Raw genomic sequence first — 9,779 nt, 5'->3', positions numbered from 1 at the left:
CCAAGTAATCATCACACTTTGAAAATTTCTCCATTCTTCTCAAGCAAGCTTCCACTTCCTCCAATCCTAGGCTTCCAGCTACACTTCCAAGATAAGCTTTATCATCTTCTTTCCTTGAAAGAAAATCTTAGCCAATCCTAGTCTTCCAAGTTTAGACTTTAGGATAAAAATCAATCATGACAACCTTTGATTTTGATTTCATCTTCTCCTTCAAGCCTTTACTTCCTTCCAATCAATCTCCCCTTCACGTGACTTTCATGATAAGAACACTCAAGGACCCTTATCTCTTCTCTTCCAAGCCACTCATAGCCTTCCAACTCATGCCACTTAAGACTTTTGGGGTAAGAATCAATCATTACTTCCTTTGAATATTTTTATCTTCCTATTCAAGCTTCTCCTTTGTTCCAATCTTAAACCTCCAAATACTCCCTCACGTGGCTTTAGGATAAGCTCTATTATCCTCTTCTTTTGCAAGCCAATATAAGTCTTCCAAATTAAGTCTTCCAAGTCAAGTCTTCAAAGTTAAGCCATTCCAAGACTTTTGGGTAACATTCATTATTACAACTTTCAAGCTAAGCCACCTTAAGACTTCTAGTGTAAGCTAATCAAGTTTCGAGGTATTACATCATGTATCCTTGAATCCTCAAACATCACATATCTTGTCATCACGAGGTTGTTTCATAGGCTTACAGACTGCCACAACAAAGTTAGTGGTCCTACCATATCATCTCGTTTATCATATGTCCTCGAATGATTTTTGTCCTTGAAACTAGCTATGCCTTACCTTAAGTCATCACAAACTTAATCATTACTTGATCTTTACTCAAGCCAACCTATTCGAGGTTTCTTATAAACTGTTCGTTCCTCATTCTCGTAAGTATTCATCACCTGATATAACCTCAAGTTTTTGTCAATTGTCCACAATCATCTTCTAATTATGTCATATAACTATTTCATCAAGAAATCTTTATAATTGATAGGTTATGTCTCCAAATCTTCATTTCGTAACTTATCTTTTAATATCATTGAAATCTATCGTTGTCTTCCAAGTCTAGGAATACTAATATCCTTGCATCGTTTGCTCATAACCCTCATTACTTAGTTGTCACCCTAATATTTATTCACTCATACCCATAACTCAAATAAGTCGTCGCACTTTTCAAATAACATTTTATATCATCAAATTAACCATTTGATCCTCAAATTTTCTTGGACTAATCCTCGAGTAATAACTTCTCATATCAACTAACTCTAGTCTTGCTCGATCCTTAAGACACCATCTCATGCCAACCATACTTTATCATACAAAAATCATCTAATTTCTTTCCTCGCATTTGACCATCGGCTCTTTTGACTTCCAGTTAATCGTAGCACAGGTTCACTTACCAACTCACAATCTCCAGACTTGCTCATCGACTCTATTGTCTACTTGTCTTGGTAATAGTGCAATTAACTTTATTCGTACTATTTTAGCTTCTTAGTCCACACAATCTATGACATCATTATCATCCAATCAAAATCTTGGGACCATTTACCCTCAAGTATCACAATGAAGAGCGTCACACGTAACCTTAATATTACAAGGGTTTACTTAACTCCTCGATCGCGCATCAATCCTAGAAAATATCATAGCCTCTTACAGTTGTTTAATAATTCATCAAGTTCGAGGTAAAGATATCGACTCTTGATTATCACCTTTTTCAAAGCTTGATAATTTACATCCTCAATCAAGCCACTTATAGCTAAGCATCTAATAACCTCAAGCTATTATTGGCAATTTCATCATTAGGAAATAATCCTGATAAATCTTCCGATAATACCTCCTGGTATTTTTTATTTTCCTTATGGCTTTTCACTGACTGCAAGTGCCTGTACCATATCTTAGCAGGCTCCTTATTTCCATAACTTACTGACATCACTCAGCGATACATCTCCTAATTTGCCCACCAGGCTACATACGAGTTCCATTCTCCAAAAATCGAAAGTCTCAAATTTCTAATCGATCTAGGTCTGCAGCTCTTCCTATTACAACCTGTTATCCTGACACATATGTTATTACTTGATTCTCTCAATCACATCCAAGATTTGCACAATCTTCAAGACGACAATCCATAACTATACTGCCAGATAGGGTAGGCATGTACTTTCATCACCTACTATACTCCAATCCTCGCCGTATTTCTTCCTAAAAACTCTAAAGTTTCCTCATGAATTCTTAGATCCTCAATCAATTTTTTTCAAGAAATTCCTCAAGAGTCTCAAACTAATTTATCTCCAAAAATCTTGAATCAGATCACGATATCTGGTTCCAATCATCTTCCATGAACTCTATTTTCTTGTAATTATTGCTCTCAATCCACCATTCATCATGACGCTTCCAAGTTCTCTTTATCGGGTTGACCACCGACAACTTTACCTGATTCCATAGGTCTATTTGGCACACTAAATCATAGTCACAACCTCCATTGACTAGATCTCCTCATCATTCCTTTAGGGTTGATATGACCTATCAAGCAACTCTTTCATTTTTTGGTACTCGAACTCTACTTTGAATCGAGGTTGCCATCTCACTACTCATCGTCAAAGTTTTAGACTAGTTATGCTCCACTACCTGAAATCTCATTTATCGAGAATCCACTGACTCTCGCATTTCGTTCTTCAGATCCGGTTGATTATTGGCACATGACCATTAATGATCCTATTGCCATACTAGATACCAAGGTATTCTACTCCTCAAGCCTAGCATTGTTCGTCGTGTCTCCCACTCCCAAGATGACTGCGAATCCTAATACAATTCTTTAAATAGGACACTCAATCCATATTCAATCCATCTCACTTTTGGTTGATTCCCTAGGCTTCTGGCCTAGATCAATCATAGCTAGTGGAACACCTCACACCCTAGACCATTGGGACTTAAACCCATACAAGGTACAAACCTTACTGGGCTATCCCAGATCTTCAGCATCTGATCGTCTCGCAGGCAGTCTGCTATGATGCTTCGATCGATGAGCTTCCTGTACCTTATCGCAAGCCGTCTATCAACCATCTGAATGCAGGTCCCTAGATCCAGATCTGTCACTATGAACATCAAACCAGTAGTGTCGTCACGCTGCTAGGGTTTCTTATCCCATCTCTGTAAGTCACATCATTTGTACCACTGTCACCTCATCAATTGGAGCAACTCATACGCCATCATTTGGCCATCTTCGGCCTCTTGCTTGACCCAATCCGTTGGATCCCTAATCTTTGCATCTCATTTCTGGGACACTAAATGATCCTCAAAAATACTGATCATTTGATCTTAACTCTTTAGCTAGGCCATGTCCTATCCGACTAATCATCCATGATTTGATCATCCTCGACAACCACAATTATCATATCATTTCTCGCAATGATTTCGACTAATGACCTCAAATCAATAGTCTCTAAATCTCTTGGATCCATAATCCTAGTTACCGAGTCAACCTTACACCCGAATCATATCATTGGATCCTAACTTCAATAGCTAGATCATTTTGCTTGTACTAACCCCTAACAGGCTTTTACTATTTACTAAGAATAGTAACCGAATACTGGAATAGTGTATGTTCGTGAATAGTACACTAGGTAAGCTCCCAGGAAAGAGAGGTGGGTCACAAATGGACACACTTAAATACCACATCTTTCCTTAGCCAGAACTTTCCTAGACATGCACTTCCACTACACAACACTTAAATCCAATAACTGCTAAGCGTTCCACCGACAATCCCCGAATCTCCAAATATGGATTTCATCTTACGAACCCTTATTCTCTTTCCCCTAAGCCTCCACTTGGGGTTCCTACTAACTGGTTCTATCAACATCGGATCCTCTTAAGTCTCCAAGCTACTATTCCCTAATCTCCAAATAGGATTTAACTCCGATATCAACTACATCAGAGTCGCTTAAGTCTTCCATTAAACTTAAGCTCTGATACCAACTGTAATGCCTCGTTTTCTCGGGCACGTCATAAATTGGGACAATTCTGGGACAATAATTTTTTTTTTCCTTTCAACTATGCCTCGTTTTTTTTTCCTTTCAACTAACATTAACTCTAAATAAGGTTATACATCATCATTCCTTAAAAGGTTCAGAATTCAAAGTAACAGAACTTAAATACACGGGCTACATAACATACATTTCATTCCTCATACACTTTGCTAAGTGTCATTTCATACCTCATTCATCCTCGTATCTGCTACAATCTCCATCAAGAACGTTTGAATATTCCAAAGGCAAAGCCCAAGTTAGATGATGAATCATCTAAGTAAGGGTACAGAAAACATGTTTCGTGCATGAATGCAATGTCTTACTCATCATAAGGGTCAACTGCACCCTTCATGCTACTCACCATTTTTGCGGACACCTCTTTTGAAACCGGGGTGTATGGGTGCACCCTTGGTAAAATAGCGGTGCCAGTTCGTACTCTTTATGGCCACAATGCGTGTGATCAATGATATCAACGTGTACATATGCATTTCATAGTCAGGTCATGTATGCAGTCCATGTGATGGATATATATCAGGGCATGTCAATATGATGAAAACATTCCTGAGGATCGGATTTTTAAACATAAATCACTTACAATTCAAGCATTTTTCATAAAACTAAATTCCAGTTTGGGAGTACCACTTACCGCGATATTCGTGCCCAGCCTCGAAATTCGTGTATCGTCTCAATTTGAGTGCCAACCTCAAAATTCGCACAAGTCACTTCATCTTTAGCCTCAGAGCATCCTAATCATCATAATTATTTAAATAAGCATTAAAACCTATTTTTTCATAATTTATTGCATTTTTTTTATTTTTTCTCTATTTCTTCCTATTTTTCCTCAATAAATCTAAACTAAATATTTCTCAAATATTTTCTACAACAATTCATAAAATAATATTCTTGAATTTCTGTAATTTTCTAAGAAATTTTTACTCACCTTGATTTAGCCCCTCAGACTTCCTTGGTATACGTGTCATATTCTCGAAAAGTGTGCCTGAACCATTTTCTTGCCCAAAATCTTTGAAATATTAATAAATCTCACTTACCCATTTTCCTAGAATTTCTAGGATGTTTCTATATTTTTTCCTATTTTCTTTCTTTTCCTTTCTTTTCTTTTCTTTCTTTTTCTTTTCCTTTTCTTTTCTTTTTCTTTTTCTTTTCTTCTCTTCTTCTCCCTCTCTTCTTCTTCACGACCTGCGCGCGAACTAGCCTCTGCCTATCGTCGCCTCGAGCCGCTGCTAGCGCCGCCGTGCCTCCCGCAAACCACCACCAAGCTGCACCACGCCCGCGACCGCCCCCCCTGCCTCCCGTCCGGTCACGAGCTCGCGGCCATGGCCGCGGCTTTGCCGCTTCTAGCCGCTTCTCGGGCCTCCGCTCGCCGCCACCGGCCTCCTTGCGACTGCCCTAGCTTCGCCCAGCTTGTTGCTCGTGCGGCCATGGCCGCCTGCAACCTTGGGAGCTTGCGGCTATGGCCGCTTGCTGCTGTAGCAGTTTGCTCTAGTTACTTCCAGCTATCCTTGCGGCGCCTTCGACCTTTTGCATCACCTCCCAGCTTCTCCTCGATCACCTCGGCCATTTGCTCGCTCGAAGCTCTCTCTCTCCCCACGGCTTCCATTTCCATTTCTGGCTTTCCTTTCTTCCCTTCTCCCTCTATTTATAGGCGTTCGACTACTCTCTCACCTCACTGCCCATACCTCATTGCGTGAAAATTACTTCACTTGGAGCCAGGGATTTGCAGAGCATGGCGTCAAGGTTGCAGAGGGTATGGGGTTTGCGTGTATACACACGCATGACTATATATACATATATAATTATATATATTATAGCATAATAATAGAAAATTTTCACATTTAAATTCTAAAATTCCTTTCTATTTCACTTATGCAATTTCCTAATTGCAAATACGCCCTCAAACGTATAATTAAATTGCATTTCGATACTGAAAATTCAAAATTAATAATTTGAAGCTTAGTTAAAACGGACGATTTCGCCCCAGTGTCCTCACCGGGCTATCGTTTCATCCCGAAACCACCAAAGGGTTGCTCATTACTAAAAAACAGAGCCCCCTCAAGTTTCTGTTGATTTTTCAAGAGTCCCCTACGATGATTCGGTTTTATAGCCTAAATGACAGCTGCATTTTAGTTGTACTGAAAACTATTCCCGATTCGATTTCTTTCGATACCATAAATCCTATCTCGAAACGCTCGTCGAGATCATGTCATTTTTCTTAGACAATTTCACTCCGAGGTATTCCCTGCAGCCAATTCAGTACTTATAACTGCTATCAAACCAATTTTTCGGTATTCTAAACTTATTGAAATAATATGGTATTCTCATACGAACATGGGTATTACACACTCAAAAGCTAAACATCTAGGGTACAACACTGTAACACCTCGCTCCCACCACGGGTGCTACTGGTGAATAATCGACCGGATTGCTCATCCTTTAAGCCATTAATGAAAGGATGAATTATGTTTCAATGAGAAACGCTCTAGGCGGGCACTAAGCTTTGCCTTTCCCTTCGCTCCACTCAAGGATTCAAAAACAAAATACCCGAGGAAGCCCATCGAAAAAATCCAAAATCTTGAGTGAGAGTCATCCTTCTTTAGCTCAAACCAAAACGAGCCAAGGATGACTTGCCCAGAACCCCTCAAAATGACGTTGACATCTTGCTCAACAACTTGAGACTTACGGCCACCTTAAGAAAAGGTCAAATTTACTTTCATTTTAAAATACTTTGGGTCTCGATTTTAGCTTCACAAAATAGCCCAAAGCCTTGATTCTTAAAGGAAATATTATAGCTTAGCCCATACTGAACCTATTTTCTTTTCCCAAGAATCCATAGAAAATATCGGGCCAAATCTCCTCTTTCGAAAAATTCTCCAAATTTTTTCTTAGCCAACAATTCCAAAATAACCCATCAAATTCCCCAATTCCAAGGAAAAATACTCCCTTATTTTATTTTTTCAAAAATTCAGAATTTTCACCAAAATTGCCCAAAAATTTCTTTATTTCAAAATTTCTTACAGGGCCCAAAAATATTCCAAATATGGCCCCCAAATCCCAATTTTTCAAAATTCTAAAAAAATTTGACCGGTGGGGCCTGCTGGCTAGCTTGAGGCCGAGCGGGGTGTTGGTTGCGGACCTCGCGCTTGTGCTGGGTCGGGCCCGCACGCCTGCTGTTTGACAACCACCAAAAAAATATTTTTTTTTTTCTCTTGGGCTTTTTAGCCCAAATTTTCCAAAAATTAAACTTTATAAATATACATCGAAATACATCCAATTTCTCCACCATTTCCCACAAATAGGCTTACACAATCCGCATGATGCTTACACAACATACATAACAGAAGTTACAAATCCATGCTCCATGCTTCCAAAGCTCCAAGCTTGCAAAATCTCATTTCTCTTGGCACATGAGAGACCTACAAGGTGAGGTAAAAACCTTATGAACTTTAAAACACAATAAGGGTGCAATGCAAAGTAAATGTAAGCATAAATAATCATGAAATGCAAGATGCATGCATGGTATGGATAGTCTTCTTTGCCATCACAACCCTCCAAGGTTAAGGCAACAACCTACCCTTTTCCAATCTCGTAGTCTTCCTTATGACCAAAGGTCCACCGCCTACTAGTGCACACAAATTGCATATGCTGGCAACCACATGAAAACTTATATGAAACACTTATAAGGAATGTAAGCCCATCCTCCCATGGGGCCATCCCTTATGTAAAGATTTGAAAAAAAAAATAATAAATAAACAAAAAAAGAAAAGATAAAAAAAATATAAAAGATGGGGCATAAGCAGCCCCAGAATCGGTTTATCTCTCTTTCTCACTACAAGAAATTCAGGATTTAGCGCTGGAAATATTCCATCACTAATTCCAAAAAATCGTTGCTAAATCAATTTAGAGACGGATTTTTTCCGTCGCTATTTTTTTTTGCGACGGGTTTGTCGCCAATTTAGCTACGGATCAGCGACGGAAAATTTTCATTGCTAAATGTATTTTTTTTAAATTTAGCGATGGAACGGAAATTTCCGTTGCTAGTTTTTTAAAAAAAAATTATAAACAAAATAAAAATTTATTTTAGCGACGAAATATTCTGTCGCTATTTTTTAAATTTTTTTTATAAAATATATTTTTTATTTTTTAATATAAAATAAAAAATTTAACATTAAAAAATATTTAGTGACAGAACCATTCGATCGCTAAAGTATATTAAAAAATTAAAAAATTAAAAATTAAAATTACAAAATTTAAAAAATATTAATTATAATTAAAAAATAAAAAATATTTTCGCTACATTAGAAAAAACACTACAATCCTAACAAACATAAAATTATTAAAAAAGAAGATAATTAATTAATATTAAAAATTAATACTTAAATATTTAAACTTTAAATATAACCAAAAATAGAATAAAATTACAATCCTAACAAACATTTCTAATAATTTACGGAAAACAAATAAAACATATTAACAAATAAAATAACACAAAAAAAAGAAACATAAAAAATATATGAGCAGTAAACAACACAATAAATAAATTTTTAATAAAATAACATAAAAAAAATATAAAAGAAAAAAAAGAACATTTTTAATAATTCACTCAAAAAACACAGCAGCGAAGACTACAAATTTACAAAATTTAACATGAGTAGCAAGAAGAAAGAAAGAAAAATAAAAAAATTAAACCAAAAAAATGAACTAATACTGAAAACACCACAAATTTACAAAATTTAACATGAGCAGCAAACAAATTTTAAAAAAAATGTAAAATAAATATCCAAAAAATTAAAAATAAAAAAAATAATTTAACCATATAGAACCTTGGCGAGGGTGAGGGCGAGGGGCTACAAGCGAGAGACGCTTTCTAGGCAGCGAGCGAGAGCAACAGAGCGAGCAAGTGAGAGACGAGGGCAAGCCGCGGGCGAGGGCGAGATAGCGAGCGAGAGCGAGACAATGAGTGAAAAGTGAGAGCGAGGGCGAAGTAGAGAGTAAGAGCGAGGGAGGGCGAGGCAGCAAGCAAGATGAGAGAGTGAGGGCGAGAGAGCCAGAAAGAGCCAGAGAGCCAGAGATGGTTAGAGATTTTTGGGGGAAAGGGGGGGATTTGGCAGGAAAAAGGCGAGGAGATTCCTACCTCTTGAATTTATTTATTTTTTAATATTTAATAATTACATAAAAAATAATATAATTTATAAAAATAATATTAATAATTATTTAATTGATAAAAATAATGTAATTTAAATAAAATTTTATTATTGAATAATCTAAATAAAATATTATTGTAATTATCTAAAATGTGATAATAAAATAATTTAAATTATTGTATTTCAAATTAATATTTATTTAAAAATTTAATTATATTATAAATCTAATAATTATAATAAATTAATTTGATATATTGAATTAATTATTAATAGTTTGTTATCTTAAAAAAATAATTTTTTTCTATAAATAAAAAATATATTAAACGAAATCTACATAACATATATAAATTACTAGGGTAAATTTTGAGTTTCATAAAAAAAAATTAAAAATAAAAATCCAAAATATCCACTGCATTTAGGATTCTCAATTACAGAGTAGAACAATACTAATGACAGAACCCAGACCAACAAAATGGGTTTCAGATTGTTGAATTTCATCTATAACTCAGAGACAAAATTAGAGAGGACAAATGATAAAGAGATATATTTATTTTTTTCTTGGTCAACATTAATGTTTTATACATAACACTTAAACTTCAAAAATAAAAATTA

The sequence above is a fragment of the Diospyros lotus genome, chromosome 11 (genome assembly GCF_014633365.1).
Source record: "Diospyros lotus cultivar Yz01 chromosome 11, ASM1463336v1, whole genome shotgun sequence".
Lineage (NCBI taxonomy): Eukaryota > Viridiplantae > Streptophyta > Magnoliopsida > Ericales > Ebenaceae > Diospyros > Diospyros lotus.
The sequence above is the reverse complement of the archived record's forward strand: the minus strand, read 5'-3'. Positions refer to the sequence as shown.